The sequence below is a fragment of the Taeniopygia guttata genome, chromosome 3 (genome assembly GCF_048771995.1).
Source record: "Taeniopygia guttata chromosome 3, bTaeGut7.mat, whole genome shotgun sequence".
Classification (NCBI taxonomy): Eukaryota; Metazoa; Chordata; class Aves; order Passeriformes; family Estrildidae; genus Taeniopygia; species Taeniopygia guttata.
The window spans coordinates 83,923,782-83,949,812 of NC_133027.1; the positions used below are offsets into that span (position 1 = coordinate 83,923,782).

The 26,031-nt window shown below is 37.0% G+C and overlaps 1 protein-coding gene across 8 annotated transcripts in view; it reads left to right on the top strand.

The window, feature by feature from the left end:
- AKT3 (AKT serine/threonine kinase 3) overlaps nucleotides 1–26,031 on the top strand; it is a 150,598-nt gene that overhangs the window by 45,179 nt on the left and 79,388 nt on the right. The window contains exon 2 of one of the 8 annotated variants that reach the window (XM_072927276.1): nucleotides 19,470–19,545. The exons of the other annotated variants lie outside the window; for them this stretch is intronic. The gene's annotated coding sequence lies outside the window, so the exon portion shown is untranslated. The remainder of the gene's footprint in view (nucleotides 1–19,469; nucleotides 19,546–26,031) is intronic. 8 annotated transcript variants of the gene reach the window in all.

Here is a 26,031-nt window from a genome sequence, read left to right on the forward strand (position 1 = left end):
TGCAGTCCAGATGATCAGAGGATGATGTTGACAGTAGATGACACTTGGGTTTTTTATTTGCACAGGTGGTACAAAAAGAGTTTGTACTCTTTATCTTTGATGTCTGGCAAGTCTCTCTAGGTACGTGGTGGCAGAGTTGTTACTTCCTTTTCACAACTGGTTCTCTTTATGTAAAAAGTCCGAAAGGCTGTGATGTAATTTGGAAATTGCATTTTGAAGTGAATGTGGCTTCAGCGTGGCCAGGTCTTGCTGAAACAGTATGAAAGAGCTAAGATTCAAGCAGGAAAATTACTTTTCTTCTGTCTGTCCAGACTTGAAATAAACAGTACTCATGGTTACAGCACTTGTGTCCAAAAGTTAAAATGCTCTGAGAGACTTGGTTTTGAGAGACTTGGCCTCTGTTTCCAAGGGTTTATAGTTCCACCTGTAGATAGAAACAAGAATTTGAGAAAGACTCTCTAAAACATTTTGATGCTGAATAGAAGACACCTGCCTAGAAGTATGATTCATGAGAAGCCATTAGGAGCAAATAGAACCCATTTAACAATATCCATCTCCAAAGTAGATTTCATGACAGTACAAGTCCTGGAACATCACCTAGGAGCTGACTGTTGACTTGGTTTGGTTTTGTCTACACAGGTGACCTGTTCTCCTGTAAGTTAAGAACAAACTAAGAATAGCACCAGTGGTTACTCTGATGCATATCTTGTCTCTGATAGTGGCTAATATTTGATGCTAGAGAAGAGTAAAAAAAAAAAAAAAAAAAAGGAAATATGTTCAGACCTTCTGCAGTTCTTCCCAGCTGGCTTGCCTCTTTACTAGCCAGGACAATTTTGTGTCATCATCACATCGTCATCTTGGTTCACCATTCCTTACCTTCATATACTGATAATCTCTGATATGTTGGACCCAAGGGTAGGTAAATGGAAGTTTCCAGTGATGACCTTAATTTTGAAAACTGACTACTTCGAGTTTTCATACCTGCTTTCTGACTGTTTAAAATTTGTTTTATTTATTTTTATTGTGGAGGTAGGGATTGTCCGGTAGGGATTGAGGATTTTTAGGTTAAGGATGTTGTTGAGTGTTCTTTGGAAACCCAGGCAGTCTATATAAATTGGAACTTTTCCTGATCTAAGTGCTTATAACTCTTAAAAAAGACACCTCAGATTTCTGAGATGTTATTTCTTTTTACAGGGGCTATTTTGACAGTTTTTCCAAGCTTATTTGTCTGCTCACTAATTTTTTTGTAGACAGTAGTTTATACTAATTTTCTCAATTCAGATGTCAAGTGTTTTTGGTTTTCAGTTTTACTGGATCTCACTTGGAACATAAATTAGAATTTCTTCAAGCCATATTAATATTGGAAGAGTGTGGAGGAAATCAGAATGGCTTAGAAAATTTGTGTAGGTAACACTTCTTGAATTACCAACACATTTAAACAAATGCAGGGGTAGGCCATCCTCTGTGAAGTACCAAAGGTTAGAAAGGATAGTCAAGAAAGCAAAGAGTATTTGCTTTGAAGTAGAGCTGTTACCTTTTATACTGCTTAAGTAATTTGTCTTTTAGCAGGAAAAGACTTGATAAATCACTTAAAGTGATTTCGTGTATTAACATGTAAACGTAAAGAAGTTCATAGGCAGGATTTTCTGGCACAACCGCTTGGGTGAAAATCCTCAAAAACATGCTCAAACTTGTATATCTGTAGTAATTAAAATCCTTTTAAAGTCAGAGTTATCTGAAAAGGAGGCATGTACACATAAGGGCTGCTGTGTAAAGGTCAGAAGTTATTGGACCAGAGCGGTGATGATCAGCATCAGACATTTATGGAATTCCTTGTGAAGCCATGTAAGAAGTTCTCACCGGATCTCAAAATCATGCCGTTGGTCAGCGTGCTGAAACACATCTTTGGTCAATATTTTTTTTTTGTCAGAACTTTTCCTTTTTTCCCCTTGTCATATGCAAAGTTTTCAGCAAAAGGTAGTGAAGTTGTGAACCCAACTTCTTATATGTATGGTGTCTTTTGTGTCAAGGATAATCTCTTTCTTTGCAATTGCTTCTTACTGATGTAATGAAGTGGACTCCTTTGCATTGGAAAAAAAAAAATGTAGCACAGTGGCTTTTAATGTTGCAGAAATTGTTCTACTAGGTCTCTTTATGTTTGTAGACTTCAATGAGCCTTTGGGGTTTGTTTTAGAGGCAATTCCTTAAATGTTGAAAGAACAGTAGCTTTGTATTTACACAAAGTGAGTAAAAGGAAATTGAAATATAAGATCAAAGCTAGAAATAAAATTACAGAATGACAAAGACTGGAGAAGAACTGAGGGAGGAAAAAAAGGAATTGGAGAAAATATATTTTGTTTCTTAGTTCCTATAAAGGTGAATCCAGATGAAATTGCCTAGAAAAGGTGGCTTACTTATGTGATTTATATTCCACATAGCAAACTGCTGCTCTGCTGTCCTCAAGATAAAAATATTCGTCACAATAGGTATCCCAAATATATAAAAATCTGTTTGGGTTTTTTTTTTTCCCCAAAGTCAAATGTGCTTTAACAGTGAGACTTTGTCAAACCTGCATGGCCTCTTTGTATTTCAGACATCAGCTGATACTCTGCTGGTCGACATCCTTTTGAAATTACATGTTTGAACTGCTGCTGCGTAGTGCTGAGCACAATAATTTTGTCTGTTAGTGGATGTGAATGTTGTGGGCATGTATTCAGAGGATTGTAAGTGATGTCAGTATGTAGGATATAGATGCTGCATGGACTGGGAGAGAAGACAAAAGAGAGAAATCAAAGTAAGCAGTTAGTTTCATGTTATTTTTCTTAATAGTTTTCACTCAATATATTGCTTTTCCTGATGCTTGCCAATAATCAAGATAAATTAGTAGTGCAGTTCTGGTCTAACACAAAAGCTGCAAAACTTTGAAAATTCATATTTCTTAAAACCATGGGGAATTCACCCCAGGACAGGAACACTGGGGAACTGATTACTTGAAATTGTGGACGAAGCTTTGAATTTCTTCTTCAAGAAGTTTGTCTTCCAGTGCTGTCAGTCAGTGATTTGTCCACTGACTGTGAACCTGAAGGTTTGTGTTGCTGTGGAAGGGGTGTCAGGCATGTGCCTTTCAGCAGTACTGTAAGCATGGCTGAAGACTTGAAATACTCAGGGTTACAGATTGGTGCAGGGTTTATTTATTTTTTTTTCCCCTCTAAATACTCAGGGTTACAGATTGGTGCAGGGTTTATTTTTTTTTTTTCCTCAGAAACTTGCTTCTGCTTTTTTTTGAGGTTGTGAAATTAATCAGATAATTGGGTTATTTTTCCATGGTCATACAAGACCTCTTTGATTGTTTTGGAAGATCATAATACTTATTTGGGGCAGTGAATGCCTCAATTTTGTGTTATGAAAATTTGATGTTTTGGCCCTGTGACACTGTTTATGTTAATGTTGATGAAATTTCAGTTACTGTTCTGTGAGATCTGAGGGTTTTTTTAATACACTGACTTAAGAAGCATTTTGCTCAGCACTTAATTAAGAGGGAAGACTTCCACAAGACCTCAACAGGCTGTGAATGTGGAAGAGTGAACACAAGTTAAAGATGTGTCATACAAAAGCTAGAAGCTTCAGAGAGGAGCTCACTGATATGAGACATGCATAGAGTGTTTTGTAGACATCTGTGGCAGAGGTACTGGAATCCTGAGTTAAAAGTTGGGAGAAAGATTTGAGAATATTTTGTCTAAGTTTTATGTAGGGATAGATCTGTGCAATTCCTTTTCTGGTCACGAATTAAGATGTACATTTTGAAATATGGAGAAAATTAAGATACTATAATTAAGGAGATGGACTGAAAAAAACCCCAAATTGATTAAATTCTTTCTCTATAAAGACACCTCTATAGCCTAGTTCTCATTTCAGTATTTTTAATGCAATTTTAAAATACATCTATGTATTTATAAATATCACACAGAATTTTGTTTTATCAATTACGTAAGTGTTACTCCATACCAGTTCTCCCTCTTGCTCAAAGTAACATTCAGAATGAATGAATTACTGTAGGTAAAATAAAGGAAAAATGCAACCTCCCCCTCAAGATCATATGCCAAAAATATATCACAGTAAGTTCTTACTGTAGCTGTACAAGGAAGAGTTTGCAAGTTCAAACATGTTATTAGCAGCCTTTCTCAGTGGGAGATCTAGCCTTAGTTTCAGCAAAACTGTTCCTTTAAATAATCTCTTTAATTTGTGATATTATCTGGCAAGTTAATGATGAATTTTGCATTTTTTCATTAGTTTTTGAATTGTCTAAATGTCTAAAATTGAAATGCCTTGTAAAAATCAATAGCCACACTCAAATTCTTCTTCATCTTATTACTGGAATGTATGTTTGTATCCAGTAATGTATGTTCTCACAGCCTTCATGGAATTGGTAGAGTAATACCTTGTACAGAATTTAGTTGCCTTCATCATCCTGAGAAGCAAGGTATCGTTTCCTTCGGGGTTAATTAAAGATGCTTACGTGTAAGAAAAATTAAGTGTTTAAACTGCAATTTCCCATGAGAAGAACTGAAGCTTAAAATGCCAATTACAATGGAAAGGTGGTAAAACAGGGAATGTAAATTATAGTTTATTAGATTAGATAATTGTCTCAGCTCATAGTTTTAGCTAAATATTTACAAAAAAATCTTTCATTCACAGTAGGGCTTATAAGACAAAGATTTCACTGTTTACATGAAAAGCCATAGTAAGGAGGAAAATAACATTTTGTGTAGCTACCAGATAATTGTGTCTGCCTCCAAAAGAAGAAACTGTGTGAAAGAATGGAAAAGGAGTTACTCCTTCCGTATAACTCCTGATAGTGATAAATTAAAAAGCCATTTCTATCTTACAAGATCTCTTGAAAATGTCAAGAGTATTTCAAGGTGTTTGTAACAAATCCAGGCAAACAGTATTTTGAGTGCATTTTGACCTCTTCATTGTTTCTCATGATTTGCAACAAAAAATACAAGCTTTGAGTACAGAACATAGGACTTCTTTGGATGGGGACTCATAAGAAAGCTGAAGAGTCAAAGAATATAGAGCCTGTACATGTGCATATGTCAAACTGGATCTATTTTGTATTTCACTGTGAATTTTTGTTAATCTTGTTAATTGAATTTTGGATATGACAGAATCACAGAACTGTTAGGGTTGGAAGGGACCTCTAGAGATCATCCAGTCCAACCCTCCCAGCCAAGGCAGGCTCACCTAGAGCAGAGCACAGGAACATGCCTAGGTGGGTTTTGAGTCTCTCCAGACAGGGAAATTTCACCACCTCCCTGGGCAGACTGTTGTAGTGCTCTGCCACCCTCAATGTCAACAAGTTCTTGCTTGTATTTAAATGGAATTTCTTGTGTTTTGGTCTATGGCCATTGCTCTTCATCCTGTTGGTGGGCACCACTGAAAAGAGTCTAGCACCATCCTCTTCACACATGTCTTTGAGATATTTATATGCATTAATGAGATCCTTCCCAGGCTTTTCTTCTTCAGTCTGAATGATCTCAGCTCCCTCAGTCTCTCCTCATGATATTCCAGACCCCACGTTTTCTTTGTGGCCTCTGTTGGATCCTCTCCAGTAGCTCCTTGTCTTTCTTGAACTCTGGAGCCCAGAAATTAGCACAGCATTCCAGAGGTGGCCTCACAATGGCTGAGTAGGGGGGCAGGATCATCTCCCTCAACCTGCTGGCCAGCGGATGCACCTCAGGATGTTTATTTGCTTGACTTCAAAGTACAAATAGTTCAGTCTTCAACCTGTCCACTAGGAGATTGAATTTCATTGGTGACGCAGGGAATGAAAGTAAGATTTGAGACCAAACTGAAGTAAAATATGAATATTTTTCTTTATGCTTTAAATAAAATGCAATGACAATTGTACATGCAATGGTCTTTGCCCAGTGTGACACTTAAAGGAAAGGACCATGCTGTTGGCTGTGTTTCTTGGTTTGTCAAGCTCACAAAAGTAGCCCAGACAGTTTGCTGACCTCAGATGGACCTTTAAGTCTCGGACTTGTCAGACAAGAAGGGTAGCACTCTTAATTGGCATTCAGATCACAGGCAGGCACTGGGCTCAGCGCATAGCCAAGTACTGCTTTAGGATTTAGACAAAGCCACTCTGGCAAAACATCCCAGTTGTCAGGGTAGCTGGCTGTTTCCTAAAGAACTGTTACATAATGGAGAGACTGAGAAAAGCTTTAGGATGCAAATTTTTTTTTAAAGTAAAAATTAAAAAAAAAAGGGAATCAAGAAAGTGGCGGTAATTTGTGAAAAGAAACATCCCCCCTCTCCTCGGATGATCTCATTCATTGTTTCTTCCTTCTGTTTAACTTCTCAGGGTCATAAATGTAGTTTGCTGTTTAAAACCGTAGTGATGTCACTGCAAAGGTATTTTGTGGAAGTGGGGAAGGGAATTATCTGGAAGTATTTGGGAATCAACACTTAGAGATTTATTAGCCTTACTAGAGGTCAGCTATTTGCATTTCTTCTTCTTTGTGCTTAGTGTAATGTAAACGGGGAATTCAGCTATAGAGTGAATGTTTACATTTGAGACATCCCGTGGAACAGAAGCGAACGTTGTGTTTATTGCTACAGCTGCCTTCTCCAGTGAAATCGTGATCTAAAGTCTCGCTGGTCCCAGGCCAGATTTCCAACCTGCCCCCTGTGCTGATCCCCTACACAGTGCCAGGGTTTGACACTCCCTGGTACTGTTTCTCCCTGCGGCCTCCAGAATGACATCAGCCCCAAGCTTGCTCCCAAAGCCACTCACAGCCCCTGCCCGTGCTGGGAACGGGAGAGAAGAGGAGGAACTGCTTTGCGCTGCCTTGGGGCTGTGACAGTGAGCACCACAAAGAGAGTGGCTAAAAAAGGGTACTGTGGTCAGAGTGGTGCAGGGTGTCTGATCTCCATCACAATATGCTTACTCTGCCATGGGTGTTTTGGTGTTAGCAAATTTTGTATAGACCGCCTTAGCTGTAAATGTATTAGTTATTACATGGCCCTATTTAACAAAATACTTTTGAAAGCGTACTTATTTAAAATATTTGGCAAGTAGTGTGCTCCTTGTTAAACAACAAAGCAGTTGGTTGGAGTACTGTCACCCCACCCACTGAAGAAGGATTTCACAGAGTATGTATGTTTTCTGTAAGCTTATGATCTTTTGATGTTTTGGGGATTATTTTTTTCCAGGAAATTAGGATGAACATCAAATATGGAGGCAGCCAGAGAACACAACATACCGCACATGTTCTTGTAGGGAGAATATATTCTTTCTAGAAGCTTGGTCTGTGAGGAAGGATGCTGTTAGGTGTTTGTACGGTCTTTACAGAAGCACTTAAATGTGACTAACAATTTCTTACCAAGACACTAAATTGCATTTGCTAGCTAGTTTGTAAACAACACTTTCCCTATTGCAACAAATAATTAAAAGTAGTGAAAGACAATGAAAGATCAGTTTGGGAAGTCTGAACCAATGGAAATATAGTTAACAATATCAATTACCATGCCCAAAACATGTTGGCAGTAGCCATAGCTCAAATCTCCTATGGCTATGAAGGCATGCCAAAGTAGCCTGCCACTATTCCTGTTCCTCTAGTTGTGTTTCATGTGTTTTGTTGATGCCCATGGGCAGGGTAGTTCACTGGTCCCAGTTGCCAGTCCTGTATAAACAGTTACAGCTGCGGTGTTTGATTTGAACACTGCGTTGTCCACACCAGGTTGTTTCTGGCAGACTTTTCAGTTGCTCCTTTGTTCACTGCTAGTTATTTCTGAACCTGGGGGGTGTCTGGCTGCTCCCATTAGCTAGGCCTTTTAGCTTGCTCTGTCACCCAGTCTCTGAGCTGCAGCTCCTCTGTTGCTTTGTATCTCCTATCATATCAGCCCTAAATGTTTGATTTTTGCAATAGACAGTCATGTACTCAGCCTGTATGGAGCTCTTGCCACAAAAGGGGGGCTTTCTGAAAAGAAGCTTTCCTTTTCTTACCGACAATTAAATTCTGACCTCACGAAAACTTTTGGATAAAGTTTATCGCACAAAGCTTACAGGCTGCAAATGTGGGCTACTTCATTTGGACAATGTTGAACACTGCTCGATTCCTGATGCTTTTTCTGATAAATACCATAATTTATCTGGCATTTTAAGTTACTTCTCTTAAACAGGAAGACTTAATAATATGAAAAATAGACACAAGGGCTGTGTAGGTGTGATATTTTGGCTCGTGCTAGTCACCTTTTCATTCCTGATGGATGGTAGCTAACAAAATACTCATAGAGTCCTGAAAGGAAGGGCTGATTGTCCCCTTCAGATTTCACCCTGCTTGCTTACCTGAGCTTTTTTTGCTGGTCCTCCCTGAAGTTCCTCAGTCTTCCTAAGGAAATCCAGCAGTCAGATCTGACCTTCTCAGATCTAATGCATGTGTAGCCACTATATACTGTTGTTCAGAAAGTGTAATGTTGAAACAATATTCTGATACGACACTTATTAGTAGTGTTAGCTGAGAACTTTAGCTTGATGCAAAAATACCTGTCCTTTTTTGTTTAACCAGCTCTTTCTAGGAGGATCTCAGCTTTCATCAGTATACATGCAAAAAATGAAAAATCTGGATGCAGAATTCATGGAAAATGTTTTTTTTTTTTAAGAGAAGAATGTATTAAAACAATAAACCAGAGATAACTGTAGTGTTATAAGGCTGTGAATTATCTCCTGTTAAAATTATGTTTCTTTCTTTGGAACCCAGGGGTGACTATTATTTTTATTTTTTTCCTTGACTTGATGCACTTAAACTTAGCAATTTCAAAGCATATGTTTAGAATGTTACCATATTGATCTCATATACATGCTTAAATTTATGTCCTGCATTGAAGTAAATGTAAATATAAGCATGGAATTTTCAGGATGCCAATAGTTTGTAAACCTTTAATATTTTAACAAATAATGCACATTTCTTTGCAAATGCTGATAGTGACTTCTGTTATATACTATTCTTTAACTCTGTCTTATAACTTTTACTTGAAACACAGGAGCATTGCATACACTTGTGTAGGGAAATAGGAAACCAGGCTAACCTCCTCCTTATGTTGGAATTCAATACACTATTTCTCCTAATTAGTTGCCTTTGAGTCTCACAAAGAGTCTTAAACAAACAAACAGAAAGCGGATGTGTCTGCATGTAAGTTTGTGTGGTGATATGAATGAGTAGTGAACACCCTTACAGTCTTTTCTATTCAGCATATAGCTGAATTACTTGACAATAAAATAACGGAACCATATTTGTGTATCTGCTTGGAGCTGTTGAAGCATTTCACAGCTGTTTCTTCTCCCCTTGCAACCTCTTCTTGTAGTGACAGTAGAAGTTACTGTTCCCATCATAAATTCTGTAGCAAAATAGGAACTCTTACCATGTTTTACTACAGAATCAGGAGATTTAGCTTGAACTATTACATACCAATTCATGTGATGAGATGGAGAGATTGTAATACACTAAGATTAGCTAAGCTAATCTCTGTCTCTCCCTAGAAGGGCAAAGAGGCGCCTGCTCACTGCAACCTTTACATGTGCATTTTAGATAAGTCTTCTGATGTAGGAGTGTTCATCTATGCAAGCAGTGTTGGTTCAGGGAATTAATCTGACATAAAAGAAATACCCCTTACCAAAAAAAATGCATAACTGCTTTGATTTTACTGCAGGTTGGATGAATAGTGGTGTTGATGACATGCAGTGTTTGCATTTTTTCAGTGGCTGAGTGCTACTGTATTGTGAAATTTGATTTTGGATTATTAAACACTAAGAGCTAGGAACACAAATCACAAAGATGACCAATATAAGATATTGGAGCTGTTAGTGTACATGAAAGGCTTAAATTAACTGAGTCTTGTGTTTCTTCATATTTGAATGTACAGCCTGTAGATGCAGAAATCCTTTTTTTTTTTTTGTTTTTATAATTTACCAGATTTTTCTGCTTGTTAAGAAAGAAGCCGCATAGAAAACAAATTGTTTGTGCCATTGTGGGGATTGTTTGTACAATAGAAGTTGTTGGATTCACTATGTACATCTTTGCCATAAGAGCTATTGCTTTGCTATTCTCTGGGCTTCACAAAGGTTGGTGTCTCTGGGAGAATTCCAAAAGTTAGCTTTTTCTGGAATTTTCTAGACAATACTTCCTGCCCTTTTAAAAAATTATTTTAGATTTTTTTTTTAAATTTTGTAATATTACAACTCTTTATTAATATTTTTGGTCATTCTTTTGGCCTCATAGGAAATAATTTCTATGAATTGTAGAAATTATTAATGGAACTCCACCAATAGAGTAGAAGAATTCTACTGGATGGCCCAATAGAACTGAAGAATTTTTATAATTTCCAGCTGAGCAGAAGTTGGTGGGAAGAAAGCATGGATGTTCAAAAAACCAGAAGTCTTCTGTTACAGATGATAAAAGTATTATAAGGACCTCAAGTGCATTTAGATGTTGGTGGAGGATGTAAAATAAACTGCTCAACAGTAGACTGTCTCCATATCTTGGAAAGGTGCTGTGAGGTAGATTTTCTTATGCTGATCATAGATTTTCCTGTCTGTTTCACCAAAGGTAAAGGAGCCTCTTTCTTCCTGCTGCCTGTCCTTCTTTAGTACTTATCATCTGTAGCCCTTCCTCTCTGCGATGTTCTTACTCCCTGAGAAATCCTAGTCTTAGCTTCTTGAGGTTTCATTTGCAGGCAAAAAAAAAAAAAAAAAAAAAAAAAAAAAAAAAAATCTTTTAGTAGGTGCTGAATATGAAATTATTCAAATCAGTGGTTAAAATCTGGCAAACTACAAGGTAGGAGAGTTGGATTTTAGCTATCTGTAGGTGGCACTACCAGGCTTATGAAATTAGCCCATTATGGTTTGACTTTGGAGAAGGCCACTAGACTTGTTTGTCTTGAACTCACCTATAGAAATGCATCAGTGTGGTGAAGTATTTGGAATTGCTGGAAGCTAAGCTGTGTAGATGTCATGAAAGGCTGAGACAGACTAGAAAAATGCTTGAACACATAATGTTAATAAAATTAAAAAAGAGGCAGAGGTGCTTTGTAAGTATTTTGTATTAATTAAATGGAAGGAAGTATGTTTTAATTTTTAATAATAATTAATAATTTTAAAAACACTTACTTGGAACATATTAGAATGAGTAGTTGTCTTCAAGCAAGAATTTTCACCACCCATTATCTGATAGGACTAGAAGTTCTTGTTATTAAAAATAACTCTTGTGGTTCCTAGAGACATTTCTGTAAAAAAGGGAAATCCTGAACATTGAAGTTTTACTATTTTTATGGTGCTATTTTGGTAGTTGTCCTTGTTTTCCTATTCATGATGAGTGTGAGATTAATGACCTGACAATTTTAGGGCTCTTATATTATTTAATGCCAACATAATCTTTTAACTAATGGCACTTTAGTGATAAGTCTGAACTTAGCATAGGGCTTGGGGAACTGAGAGGATGGCAAACTTTAAGCAGGAGGCTAGAACCATAGCTTCACTTTGGTTTACAGTTTGCAGCCAACACAATACTGAACAGGTATAGGAAAAAACCCCACCAAACTGTAGGAAACCAGCTAATTATAGTAATTGCAGCTGGTTTCAAAGTACTTCTAACAGTTTGTGCATAATGCATACTTGAAAGCATCAAATGGGCGCTAGTTGTGAAATAGAACACCTGTTTGTTGTTGAGCATGTGTTTATGCAGATGATTTTTGTTGTCAAAGCACCTTGATGTAGAGTAGTCCTGTTTACATTTACATTCTCCCCAAAGGATTAACAGTGTTCTCTCAATAAATTTACAGTCTATTCTCCTCTCAAAGGCTGCTGTTTGGAGGGTGGTGTGAACAAGGCAACAAGTGCTTGCTAATCACTTGAATATACATAATTAGCGACAGTCTGGTGCACTGGAGTCTTTGTACAGCCACAGCAATACTGATTGGCAGCAGCAGATAACAATAGTCATGGCAAGGTGGTATTTGTTGAATATTTGAAGGTGTTTTTCTTTTATATTTGCAGTAGGCATTTTGAATTAATTACATCATTATTCTGGAACACACTTACTATGTTATTTTAATGTCAGAGTTAAAGATGAGTCATGTGGCCTGTTGTACACAAAGGAATAAGACCTTTAGTAAATCCTTTACTTCTTTTGGGACTAAGACGGATTCTTTTTTTCTTCCTTCATAATTCTATGAGACTAAGATGGGTTCAATTTTTTTTTCCTTCTAAGTTTTATATAACCCAAAGTCAAACTGGAAATTGTGACTAAAAATTTGGGAGATGAATGTATGTGATGATACTCTTGTATTCAGCAGCGATTAGTTTTACAACTGGCTCTCTGACAAGTTCAGTACTTCGGAAAACAAACACAAAATCATTGATGATAAAATTTATGGGTGGCATAGACAGTAATTAATAAATAACATTGGGAGAATTATTTGGATTGCTTTTTGTGTTTGTTATGTTCAAACAAAATGTGTTTTAATATGGCTAAATGCTTAACGTCAATTTAACTAAAGGGAGAAAACTACAGTAAGTATGCTGTGAGCATCTAGAAAATCAGATGAGTCACTGTGTATTTGGCAAGGTTGATTTGTATGAAAGTCATCAAATTTCCTCATAGTGACAAGGTAGCAGTCTTTGTGTATAGGTTGGAGGCTTTGAATATTGTATCTTGGATTTATTCAGGCTTCTGATATTCTGTGAACTGTGTTTTCATAAGGAAAAAAGGATTCATGCATTAGATGAAACAACTGTGAGGGTTGTCTGTAAGAGCAAAACTGTTAGAAGACTGTGCTGAATAATTATTAAAGGTTCCATATCAAAACAAGTAAATATGGAGCAGAATTTGTTAGGCTCCTTCCCGACTGCTGCCTAAGCACTACTTTCATTGATGTGCTGAGTAATGGCAAAGAAAATGGTTCATAATATTTCAAGGTGTCTCCAAAATGAAAAGGACTGCAGGTGTGCTGAAGGATGGGGTTAGAATTCTGAATGGTATTACTAATGTGGAGATGTGGTTTGCATGAGGAGCTGGAAGCTGTTCAGGGTGATCAAGTTTGACATGCACTCTAAAATGATCTTTAGACAGAAGTTAATGGAGAATGAGTGGCTAGGTAGGAAGCTCTTCAGAAAAAAAGTCCATTAGGTACCATGGATGACAAACTGTGCATTAGTTATATCTTACTGTTGTGAAGAAGGCCAACACATGAGTGTGTGGTCAGGGATAGAACCTGCAAGATGCATCTTTCTGCTCCATTGGGCACTTAAGGTCTTAGTTGTTCAAATGCATCCATTTCTGGGTGCTGCAGTTCAAGATGATAAGGACTGTTATACAGAGATCAGCAGTGAGAGAGATCAGTGATTTAAGGACCTATGAGTATAGGCTGAATGAATTGCAATCACTGAGGTTAAATAAGAAAAGAGATAATATGTGTTCTTCATGTGTACACTGAGAAAAGAAATTGTGGTTTTAAATTGTTGCAATGTAGCTTGAATTACAAACCAGGAAATCTTTTTTGAAGTAAGCATACCATGAGAAATAACCAAGTGAGTACCAATGGCCCAGCTAGCTCAGCATTCTGTCTGCTGTGGTGGCAGAGGATGTGCTATTTAGAGAGAGCTTTCAAGTTTCGCCCATTTCTTGCTTCTCATTCCCCTTGCACTTTCCTAATGTTCAGAATTGTTGCATTAGTAATGTTAGATGGCATACTATGGGTATGTTTCACCAAGGACCATAAGTATTGCAATGTGGTGTTTGGCAAACAGCAGTTCTGTACTTACCTACTGCCTTCATAATTTTGTAAACTTCAACCTTTTCCTCTCCAAAGTAAAGAGCTCCTGTCTTTTCATCCTGTCTTAGAAAAGGTGGCTGTTCCAATGCCTGGATCACTTTGGTTTCCTTTCTCTGTGATTTCTCATAATTCCTCTACATTTTTCTTGAGACTTGGAGACAAGACTGTGCAAGGTAACAAAGATCTGGGCACTGTTTTCTGGATCAGCAGAACAACATCCTTTCTCTTGCTCTCAGTATCCTTTCTGACGTGCCCAGTGTTCCATCAGGCTTTTTTGGGTATTGTTTACATGCACTTACTATGTTGTGGAGCGGTCAATGATGAACCCAGGACTCAAGTAAAGTATAATTTATGATTCTAAAGTAAACATTGTTAGGCATAGTTTGTTTTATTTTTTCCTAGATACCTTACCTCACATTTATGTACCAAATATCTAGTTTTCAACTTTGCCTACTCAGTTTTGTGAGATTAGATCCTTCTGTTCTTCTATGTCATAGATGTGGCTATTGACTATTGGCTACAGTGTAGTATCATCTGTAACCTATAAGATATCTCAGATTAGGTCATTGATGAAGATATCATATGAAAATCATGCCAACCTTGATTGCTGGGGGACCTCCTGACTCTTTCTTATGCTGACATATTTTATCATCTTTCATTTTCCTCCCTATTTAGGTAGCTTTTTATGCTTCATACTGATATTTTCCCCATAATCCCCTTTTAACTTTTCCTTTAAGACATTCAAGTGGACCTTTGCGGGTGGGAATGGGAGAGACCTAGGAAGGGAGAATTACTTTATTTTCTTTCTTAGTTATGGCAGCCATTTTTTCTGGCCTCAATATTTTCATTGCTATTCTGCTTCCTTGTAAGGTCTTTTTGAGATAGTTCTTTGCCTTTTTAATAACTGTTTTTCTTATTTTTACCTGTATTTTTCTGTTAATGATGAATACTTGCATATCAGATTTAACTGGGCAGTTTGTTCCACCCCAGTGCTAACCCCACTTTTGAAGGTGGGAGAGGGAGAATCTTGTACTTGAAAAGAAATATTATTTTATAAACAGTAATGGCTACAAGTAATAATAAAGCAATTTTTATCCTGTTTGCAGATTCAGAGGGACCTGTGGACTACTTTGGAAGAGTGTACAAAAGCTTACTGAGAAAAACCTAATGAAATTGTCCAGGGTGTAAGACATAGCATTTGTTTTGATATTTAGGACACTATGTTTCTGCTGGAAAATGGTAGAGTTCCATGAACTGAAAAAAAATTGAAAACTATTGTATGAAATAAAACATTTGAGTTTTTAAATGCTTGTAATTCTTGATAGTTCCAAGCCAAGTAATGCAGAAAATGGTTTCCTTGAAGCTTTTCAAGATGCATAGTAAGAACACTGAGAAGTAAATTAGCATAGAGAATATGAATTCAGGGTTCCATTCCAGTTTTTCGTTTAATATATAATATTTAAATGAATATTTACATGCCTGAGAGAAGAAAATAGAGAAGAAAAATGATAGTGTTTTCAGCATTGGAGAGAATGCCTCTAGAACTTGAGATTCTGAGAACCTGTGTGGTTATTGAGGAATATGGGATTGCCTTGCCATGAGAAAGAACCTCAGTGCAGAAACGTAAAGGAGCCCTTTAATGTAGCAGCTTAAGGAGGTCTGTGACTGAAGGTTGAATTCAGTTGTATTCAGAACCACAATGAGGATGATTAAGAGAAATATTGAAAAATATTAAGATGAATATTTTGATACCATCAAATCAGAGTGGATTTGGGTAGATAAGCATTTAAAAAAACTAAGAGTTTTTTGCCAGTACCTGCATAATGGGAGAAAATTCTGTCACCTGTCTCTTTTGAAGAACTCATACTGAGCTGATGAGATGTTCCTGTTCATCTCAAAATATATGATGCTGTGAATAAATATCATAGAATGTCCTATACGGATTTGCACATGAGATGCTCAGATTAGCACTGAAATGTAAATTTGGTGAGAATTTGTCCAAGACTCGCTCAGAGTGTTATTTAAATGAAACAGTAAAAAATCCAGTTGCTCTTTGCTGAAGTCCCTCCTGACATGCTGTTTGAGAAACACTGCATTAGTACTAAAAGATAAAATTGTTGTCGTTTCTGGTGTGTTTCATGGTCTTTCTTAGCTGGGCACTGCTTTTGCCAGAAAGTTGAGCACTTTCCTACAGAGTTTCATGGAAAGTTAGAACTCTCTTACTGAATGTGGAGTGTCTGCATAGCTCAGTTGCTGTGGTTTTTTTGTTTTCTCATTGAATTGTTAAACCCAGTAGTCCACATTTTTCTAAGTGAAGGTTCTGATTCATGGTAATGAAGTAATTTCTTCATATTGTTTTGACATACTAAGTAAATGGAGTTCTTAAAAATCACTGTAAAGGCACTTTCTTTAGTGTGCTTTGTGTTCTTGAGTTCAGAATACAAATGTTGTCTTTGTGGTGGCACAATTGCAGATGTAGGGAGCTAAAGGTGTTGTGTAAGTCAGTTAATTTTTTTCCTTAAGTGAAAGCAGGACTGTTACTATTTTATGAACTTTCACCTAAGGAGCAAACTTGCATGTAAGATGAAACCAGACAACGAGGGCATCCTTTTACAGAGAGAGGGGAAACAAGAAGCTGTTGGTGTCTGCCTGGGTTTTTGTACAATCAGCAGCAGGTACATACATACAGCCCTCCCACTTGTTAGAGACATAACAAGGTCCTTTAGGCAGATGTCCGTCCACTGTGTCATGGAGAGAGGGATGTTTTGAAAACAGTGTCTAAAAGATTATTTAATTTTTATATCTAATCAGATCAAATGGTATACTGCTAATGAAAGGGAAGGTTCAAGTAGACCCTGCCTGGAACATAGACCCCTTGATACCTTGAGATGAATTCAGAACGTATATGATTTACCAGTTGATGGGGTCAGTTTATCTGATCTTGCAGGAAGCTGGTCTAGTTCTGCCTTGCTCCACCCCCTCTTTTTTTTAACCTGTTGGGCTAGTGAGCTGCTCAAGTGGCAAATCAGACAAGGAAGACCACGGGGCTGCAGGACTGGAAGGAGGAGGAGGAGGAGGAAGAAGAGTTTCTCATCAGCTGGATCAGCTGAGGTGTTGTCACAGGGAGGAGTAGAAGGCTTAGAGAAACTTCATTAGAGAAGCCCTTTCTTTGAGCTGGAGGTGCAGGCAGAACTCCCTTGTGTTTTTAAACTCCCTCACAGAAAGGGGTTTAAATTAAGGTAAATCCTTCCTTAGCCTCAGTTATTGTCAGCTGTTTGAATTTAAGGAGTTACAGAGGTGTGATTAAGTAATTTTATCATGCAGGTTTTAATGATGGCAAATCAGATATTTTTATAAAAGATGAGCTATTTATTGTAATACGTGAACAGATAGAGGATTTTAATCAGAATTACTACACAGTATAAAAGCTAAAAAATACCAGTCAACTATAGTATAACATAAACAATGTAGTTCACTGTATTGAAGAAATTATATTAAAACAATTATATTACAGCTATTGAAAGAAACATTAAGTGAAGGTTTTAATGTAGCTCACTACACTCTAGGCATGAGTACTTATTTTTCTTTCTCTCAATACCTGGCAAATAACTGTAGAGAGGCATCCCAAACTCCAAGGGAGAAACTCCAGACATTTCAAGAAACGGTTGTGGAAGATTCTAGCTTGTATAAAAGCAGACTGGACTTTTATAGCATGAAGAGGTTGACCTGTCTGTCATAGGCCTCCAGGTCAGTTTAGCAGCTTATCTGTCAAGTCTGACTTCAAAGGGACAGATGTGTGTTTGAAGCTGGTAAGCCAGGCCAACCTTTTAGCATATTCAGCACCAAAATATACTGCAATGGTGCCATGGTAGCTCCCCATAGAGAGCTTGCATTGCTTTGTCTTCTGACCAGATTCCAGGCCAAGCAGATCAGTTTTTCAGGGCAAAGCATCCTGCTACAGCTTTAGGAAAAAATTTCACCTGGCATACACTGAAGGGTTTTGTTGGAGCTGGGGGAGTCTAAAAATTGAGTTTGTTTCAGAATCTTGTAGAGGGCTAGAGTTTTTCTGTAGATTATTGATCATTGATCCCTTGACACACGTCCTTTTGCTGCTGCTTACAAAAATAATAAGTACATTGGAGCAAGATCTCTGGGAAATGTTTCTCCCCTTAATCATGGATTGTCTGAAGAGAGGTTACTCTCTGCAAATGAATAATCCTATCACTAACTTTCAGTCATTTCCTATCAAACTGTTGTCTGCTGTTACAAGACCAAGCTGTCACTGAAAACTCAATATTCTTAAATAGTAAGACTAAACATTCCTAATGTACCTAAACTAGATAGTCAAGATATAAAATTTAACTGAATTAAACTGTAGCCATTCAGAAGGAAAGGTTTTATTAAAACTGTTTCAGCTGTGCTGCTGATGCTTGGTGTTCTTGTGTGCACACTCAGTAAGCAGAAGTGTGGAAGTCTCTTAGAGGAGATGAAAAATTGGTGTCGCTTCTCCTGATGTGGAACCTGTATTTCCTGGTGAACGTCAGCATGGAAAAATGCATCAGCATCATAAGGGGCTTTCAGCTGCAGCACGGCCCCGGAAGACAAAGCAGCGTTTTACCTCTTGGGATTAACAAACATGTGGAAGCTTTGGTAGTGCTGTTTGGTAGTCAGGTGATAGACTGGCCATATGTCCTCATACCTCATTCTGGCAGGAGGAGATTTTTTTTTTTCCCCCTCTTTGAAATTTGAAATAAAAGCATAGTTTTATTTCGTTGTCGTTTGTTCTAGTTCTTATGTCACAAACATGGAATTCTAGAAGAGCTTTTCAGAAGTTTTTCTCACTCTAAGTATTGGAAAGGACATTCAGAAATTATTATAGAATTCATTATAGATGACTTGCATCCTAAGAAGCTTAAGCATCTAGTTAGGCTCTAAATAGGAAGATGGATGTTTAAGAGTTCTTTGGGCACCTACACAGCTCAAATCCCTTCCCATAGTACAGCTTGGTCCTTCTGACAGTGCTATGCTCCCAAATTGCATAGGGAAAAAAGAGAGAAGGACAAGGTTCACTTCAGACAATTAAAACATTCATCCAGATGATTAAGAGTCCCCATCTGTCTCTGGGGTTTGGACCAGTGATGTGAGGATTTGACAAAAGAAAAATAATTGTTTAATAGTGTTTTGCAGTGGGGAGAAATGGAAGATATTACTGGCTTCAAAGTATCATGAAGTTAAAATATTGAATTTAAAAATAACTGCAAGCATGGAGAAGTTGTGTTTGCTGTTTTGTAGTACTTTATCACTGGCATTTCAGTACTCTGAGGAGATAATTTGTAGTTCATTTAAAGCAAATTAGAAAATATGAGTGTTACATCAGTGTAATGAAAACATCATTATTAAAGGCTGAAGGAAGCACTATGTATGGATTTTGCCTCGCTCTTACATCGTTTTCTGTATCCATTACAGATCAGGTCCTTCTATTTCAGCTATTTAAATTTTACCTAATTTGTTATTTTTAAAGGTAGTTTCAGTCATAATTCTTAAGAAATTCTCTAATCCATTAAAATAAAAGCAAAACACACAACTACCTTCAATAAATGCTTTAATTAAAACGGACATTTCTGAACCTTCTACAGACAATACCTGCTCAGATGTGACAGCATTTGTGGCATCACCAGTACAGACTTGCACAAGGATTTTCAAGTCAGTGTTGTAAGTTTCCATTTTGTTTTTGCTAATTAGAGAATTGTGCTATTTATCTTCTAGAGGGAAAAAAAGTCACTAAAAGTGTATCAAATTTGTTTACTTAATTCCATAGAAATGCAAATATATATTTTGAAAATTACAGTTCCTTATTGATCCCTATTATTTTGGTGTCACAAATGTTAAATATTTGGTGCTACTTAATTATTGTATGTATAATCAGAATTTCAGAAAAGCCAGATGTAGGAGGAGATTATCAGTGTTTTCTCATGTATGAAATTTCACTTCTGCATTGAATAAACTAATTGTAGAGTTTGCTGAGTATATAAGTTATTAGACTGTTTTGGAGGCTAAGTCATTAAGCATTTTTCAGTAGTCAGAGTAGGAATAAATTGTATTCTAACAGCAGAGAAACCACAAGATTGGTCTGTTAGTGATAAAGAGTAACAAATTTCATCCTGAGATTGGTGAGATAAATTTATATGTCTTATCTAGGTCAGTCATCTTTCAGTTCCATCTTGTGGCTGGAATTTTGAGGGTCATATTTTATAGCTGTGTTTTAAAAGTTTCTAAAATTACTGAGAAGGATGCAAAAATTTTGTGCTAGTAAAATGGCAGGGCTGAAAATTTTGCAATTTTGCTTCTCAGTCAAGCTTTTTTATAATTAACAGACTGGAAAAACTTGAAACAAAAGACTTTTTAACACCTCATTTGCCTGAATATTTATTGCAATTGTAATATAATAAAACAGTGCAAAATAAATTAATGTAAAACATGTATATTAGAACTGAACTGTGTTATGGTTCTTGTGGGAGAGTTTTAAGCTGTTTCATTCAATTTAAATTAAAAGCAGTGAAAGTTTTTAGAAATACGTAGAATTCTGAGGTTATAAATGAGTCAGGGATTTCTTTTTTTTGCTTCTTTAATTTTAATCTGTAAATTTAAGAAAATACTGACCATGTTGTTCTTATCTTCTTAGTGCTACTGTTAGGATAAGACATATTTCACAGCTAACTCAAAATTCAATTTATATTGGGATCTTTAAGTTGCTGAGATTTTGTAATATTACTTAATTGTAATAACTATTTCACAAATACACATAGAAGTATTACATTTCTAGCTTTTCAAATTGTGCATTTGAAGTGATTTTTCAGTTATTTGTCAGAATGCAGAGATTTGTATAGTTTACACATTTTTAATTTATAATTTCTGTATATATGTGTAGACTGACAGAGTATATTCTGACACATATGTCAGGATACAATTTGGTTGTATAGAATGTGCAATTGTATAAGGGAAGTTCTTGGTTAAGTAGTTTGTCAGAACCATCGTGGCTTCATTGCTTAGAGATGCAGTTGATCTTAGAAACTTGAATCACTTGAACCTGATTTTCTAGCTTGACTGGAAAACAAGAATTGCACTCACAAGGCAGAGCAGCAGTCTGATTAATTAGCAGTTAATCTTGCCTAAGTTCATGCTGATGCCTCTTCTCCTTTGCATCTTTCTTGCCCCCAGCCAATTACAACCATCGTTGCTTTGTGCTGATCCTAGCTGTACAGTGAGTGACCTGAAATTGTTTTGATCTGGTCAAAACCGTTTTTCTCTGGGTGTGCTTTTCTTACACCTGTCTCAGCCATGTGGGTGCCAGTGCTGGTGCAGTGGGACATGGGACACACTGCATGCTTCCTTTGCAGCTGCTCCTCACCTTCCCAAATAGACTGCTCTGGTGTTACTGTCCTTACTGGATTTGGGTGAACCAAAGTAGGCCAATGCCTGGGACTTTGATTCACTATCAATACTGCTGGCTGTACCTGATTTGTGATAGAATAAAAAAATGCATCACCATTAAAGGAAGAACATACCTGTGTTGAATGTTTACTGCGATTTCCTGATTGTGAGATTTTTATTTTTTAAGAAAAGGTGCTCGCACACGTTTGGAAATGTGTCACAGCATTCAAAGAGAGGCTGGCTTTTCCTAAAGGTGCTGGTAGCATTGGGTGCTGGATTGGTGGAAGAGTGGCTGCATTGCCATGGTGCCAACCACTGGTTTGGTGGTGAATTTATAGCATTTAGCTAGGACGGTGGATACAGAATGTTTGAAAATATTTTCCTTAACTCTTCTGAAAATGTGTTCCTGTTAAATGGCTGATAGTCTCTTATTGGTCATTTTTGTTGTCAAACCCTTTTGTCGTAGTCCTTCCTTTGAAAATGAAGCCTAATCCAGTCTTTCCTCACTCTTCTTCTCTTGCTTCTCTAACTCTGCTTATTCTGTGTATGTGTTTTGTCTCTGAAGCTCTTCTCTTGTCATTTTTAAAAATTGTAGTTCTCAAAACTGTAATTTATTAATTTACCTTGGAATAATATTTACAGTGTTTGTAAAATTCTGTAACTTTACAAAAGAGAATATTTTCCTTTTCATTCCTCTCAGTGTTGCATACCTAAGCAAGGTTATATTAATTGTTCTTTAGTGGTTAATTTAAAACTAAACAGTCTGTGAGCATTTCAGGTTATTTCTGTAACTGTTTATTAATTCAAATAATTCTTCATTATATTTCGTCTGGTGTTTCTCAGCTCACTGGCATAGAGTTGCCACTCTGAAATTCTTAACATTCTTAATAGACTCAAAGAGTTTTACTGTCAGGTAGTATATGCAGTGGTAACCCTAGATCATTGTATATATTGACTGAAAATGCTCCTAACAGAAAATGGTCAAGCTTCATGGATTGAAAGTTGAACATTAGACTATGTAATCCTATTTTGATCTCATTTTACCCAGTTTACTTTCTCTGTTCTGTTGCCCCACATGTGGGTTTTTTTCATTCACACAGTTTCTTTAAACTAATTAAAAGCTTTCCTTAAAAGATGAAATAAATTGTGTCAGTCTCTATCCATTTTATCTTCTTGACGTTCTTAAAGATAGCTCATATGATGGGCATCATTTTTCTACTCAAAAGCAGTGTTGCCTTGTTTATCTTATTTAAGTTTGTGTTATTTGTGGGACTAAAACTAGAATTTTAAACCATTTTCTTTGATTGCCATCCATCCAAGTGACTTGAAATTTTCAAGGTCTTTTAAAATTTTTTTTTTTTTACTTTTAATTTTTTTTTTTTTTTTACCTTTTTTTTCCCCTTGGGGCTGTGGGGTATAACTCTCCATCTAGAATCCTTCAGTTGAACTGTTATCAGTGAAGGATTACTGTTTTCTGCCTGTAGCTTTCATCTCACTTAGAATTTCTTAGTAACTGAGGATGTATTCTGCCTAGTTCTGGGACTCTTTAGTACTTAACAGTCAGCTCCAATACCTCTTTTTTGATCTAGAGTGATTGAAAGTATTTCTCTGTTACCTGAAGTAGATTCTGTTGTTGTCTTCTGAGGTAAAAACCAATAGAAAGAAAACATTTTGGTTTTTTGCAAGTGTATTATGCTCAGCTGCAGACTTCACATTGTAGCTGGTTAATTTTTCCCCAATTATTCAACTTCTAACCTGTTTTGAGTTTTTTTATTTCCTCTGCTTGGAAGTTTATTACATCTTATTTTCTGAAAGCAGCACTTTAAGATTGATTAATTTTACTATTTTACTATAGTGTTTCTTTATGTAAAGAAACCTACATTTTCCCAGCTCCACTCAGCAGGTTCCTTACCTTGTGTGATTCCATTATGATTTGGTTGTAAGAATGGGGTGAAAAACTGGAAGTATGTGCTAAGGAGCAAGCAGATCCTAAGGGCTGGATAGTATATTTTCCAAATTTTGCAAGTCCTTATGAATTAAGCGTTTGGTTTATTAACAATAATATTTCAAAGAATAATCCAGGAAGAAAATGGGGGTGGAGGTGAGGGAGTGGATTTGAAGTCTTTATCTCCCTCTCGTGCCCTGTGCTGAAGTTCAGTTCCACCTTTAATTTACTGACTAGTTCCTGTCCATCCAAATATGATGGAACTAAAATATTTTGTGGTTACTCTTCAACGGTTCTTGATTTAATTCCTCTACGGAATCATGGATGAGAAGAAAAATACTTCCTGCTCTTGTGTTTTTGAGCCAATAGTATCAAGGAGTATTAGCGTCAATAAATTACTTCTCTGAACTTTATCATGTGTGTTATTTAGCCAGTTTGAGAGGAATAAAAAAAGTCCTTGAAGTGGACACTATTTAAATTTGGGGGCATGGGATTTTCCAATTAATTAAATTGCTATGGTAGGCCAATATATTAAGCGCAGGCAGTTTTGCTGCTAATTACGCACAACTTCTCTGGAGTATCGGATATTCAGATCCATTTTATGAATATGGTAGGGAGAATAACAACTGTAAAACAAAGCACTGTGCATGTAAGTGACTGTTAGCGTGTATTTCAGAAGGGATAAATGCTCACCATATGGTACAATTACTGTGTCCAAGTTTTCAAATTAGCTTCTCTCATCCTCCTTATTACTGTCTTTAAAAAGAGAGGAAAAAAACCCAACATGATTTATCTACTCTGCAGCAGAACTCTTGACGCAAAACAGCAGCCCAGTTCTGTCCAGTTTTTTTTTTTCCTAGCATAATAGAGGCTGTCGGACTTTTTTATACTAATTACTGTGTGAGCCTCAGATGAACCCCCTTCAATTCACAGGGCTTTGTTAAGGGAGGAGCTGTCAATGTGTCTGCCCGTTTGCAGCTGTGCTGTGGCTTTAGCTTGCTTAACATTATGCTGCTTTTTAGACTTGACAGAAGGGATTTTTTTTTTTTTTTTTTTTTTTTTTTTTATTAAGGCAAAGCAGCCTTGTAGCGAAATGGTTTAAGCAGCTGCATTGTGGGGAAGCACAAAGAAGTTATTATTGTGTCTGTTTAGGGGGGTTGGATGGAGGGGGGAGATATTCGGCTGCTGTTGATGCCGATTGTTGACTTGCCATCTGCCAGATAGGGAGAAGAAAAAAATGACAGCTCCAGCAGGGTGTTCAAGAGGTTGTTTGGAGAGACGCATAAACATGTGCAGATGTCGAACTGAATAATGGCAAGAACTTGAGACGGTTTATGATGCTGCTGTTGTGTGTGCATATACAGAATGAATGTATGTGGAGATTTGGTTAGGAGGAGGGTACATATTAATTATCATTGTCCCCCACCACCTCCTTTACTTCTGTTAATTAGTTCAGGAGTTTAATATCTTCCCTCCCTCCGTTGTTTATTCCTAAAAAGAGCCTTTGCTTGCAATAGGGAAGAAAACTTTTGATTTCTTCATGTGGTAAGCTTAAAAAAAACCAAAAAACCCAAAGCAACAACTTAACAAATTTGGTACTTGTGGACGTAAAAAGAGTAATGTAATTATTTCAGTCTCAGACATTTGGGGGACAGGTGCTTTGCAAGTTCTTACATAGCTTTGTCTGTCTGCTGCAAGACTGGTACATTGCATACCCCTGCTTCTGCATCCTGAGCTTTTCTTATGCAGAAAGTGCCAATTGGTGATTGTCTTGTGTTATAGAGTATGCTAGGGGTTAGAATGAGATTAGCAACTAATTTTCTCATTCGCTTGATCTTATTTTCAATTCTTTCTCTGAAGGCAAGGAGCTGGTCAGGCTTAATTTGTATTTTCCTGTTTGACAGTTGCACATAAAATAAATTTGGATCGCTCCATAGGAATATAGTTTTCTTTCTTTCACTAAAATACTTTCTTATTTCTTGTTCAGTGATTATGCTGAGTTTCCAGGATACTGTGAAAGAAATGTGAGACAGTATTTAAGCATTAGAGGGAAATTAAGTTAGCCCAGAAAGGCTAAAAGCATTATTATACAGGTGATCTCTTACTTAGAAGATGAAAGTGGAAATTTTAAAATAATGCATTAGCTTCTCTAATATTACATGACATTCAACATTCAGATATCTGCACTGGACTGAAAAATGTAAAGAGTGGTTGAGGTGCGTTATGGATATAGATTGCAGACATGTCTTCATGTTATCAGTGTGTATCAGGGTTTTCTGGTCATTTATAGCATGACTTAAATATTATTGGAATGCACTTTACCAGTGCTTCCCACCAGGCCCTTACCAAAAGTCAAAGAGCTCCTTTTTATTATGTCTTCCATCTTAAATCTAATAAGCTTCTGTAGGTCCTTGATGACAATAACTACTGATGGGAGGGAGCATTTGATGTGCCCTTCTTGTCATCACTGTGGCAGAGTGGGAGATGTCACTTTTGGGTTATGTCAGTTTTAACTGAAAATTCCGGTGTGGCTGCCTCCTGCCCAAATACTGATTTCTGCATCTGAGCCTAGACAGAGGTCACCAGCACTGCAAATGGAGATTTGCTTTTTGCCTGTTAGTTGGGTGGTTGGTTCTTCTTCCCACAATTGTGGTGTTTTATGTGTTCCATCACTGCTGGTGGGAAGCTCAGTTACTCTGGGCAGTGCTGCAAGGCTGCATATCATGAAGCACTTCATGCAACCCAAGAGATCTCCTGATGTGTGCAGCAGTAATGGGGTGTTCCAGCTCGAGCCCTTTGAGGAATGCTTGGGCTTACCTCAT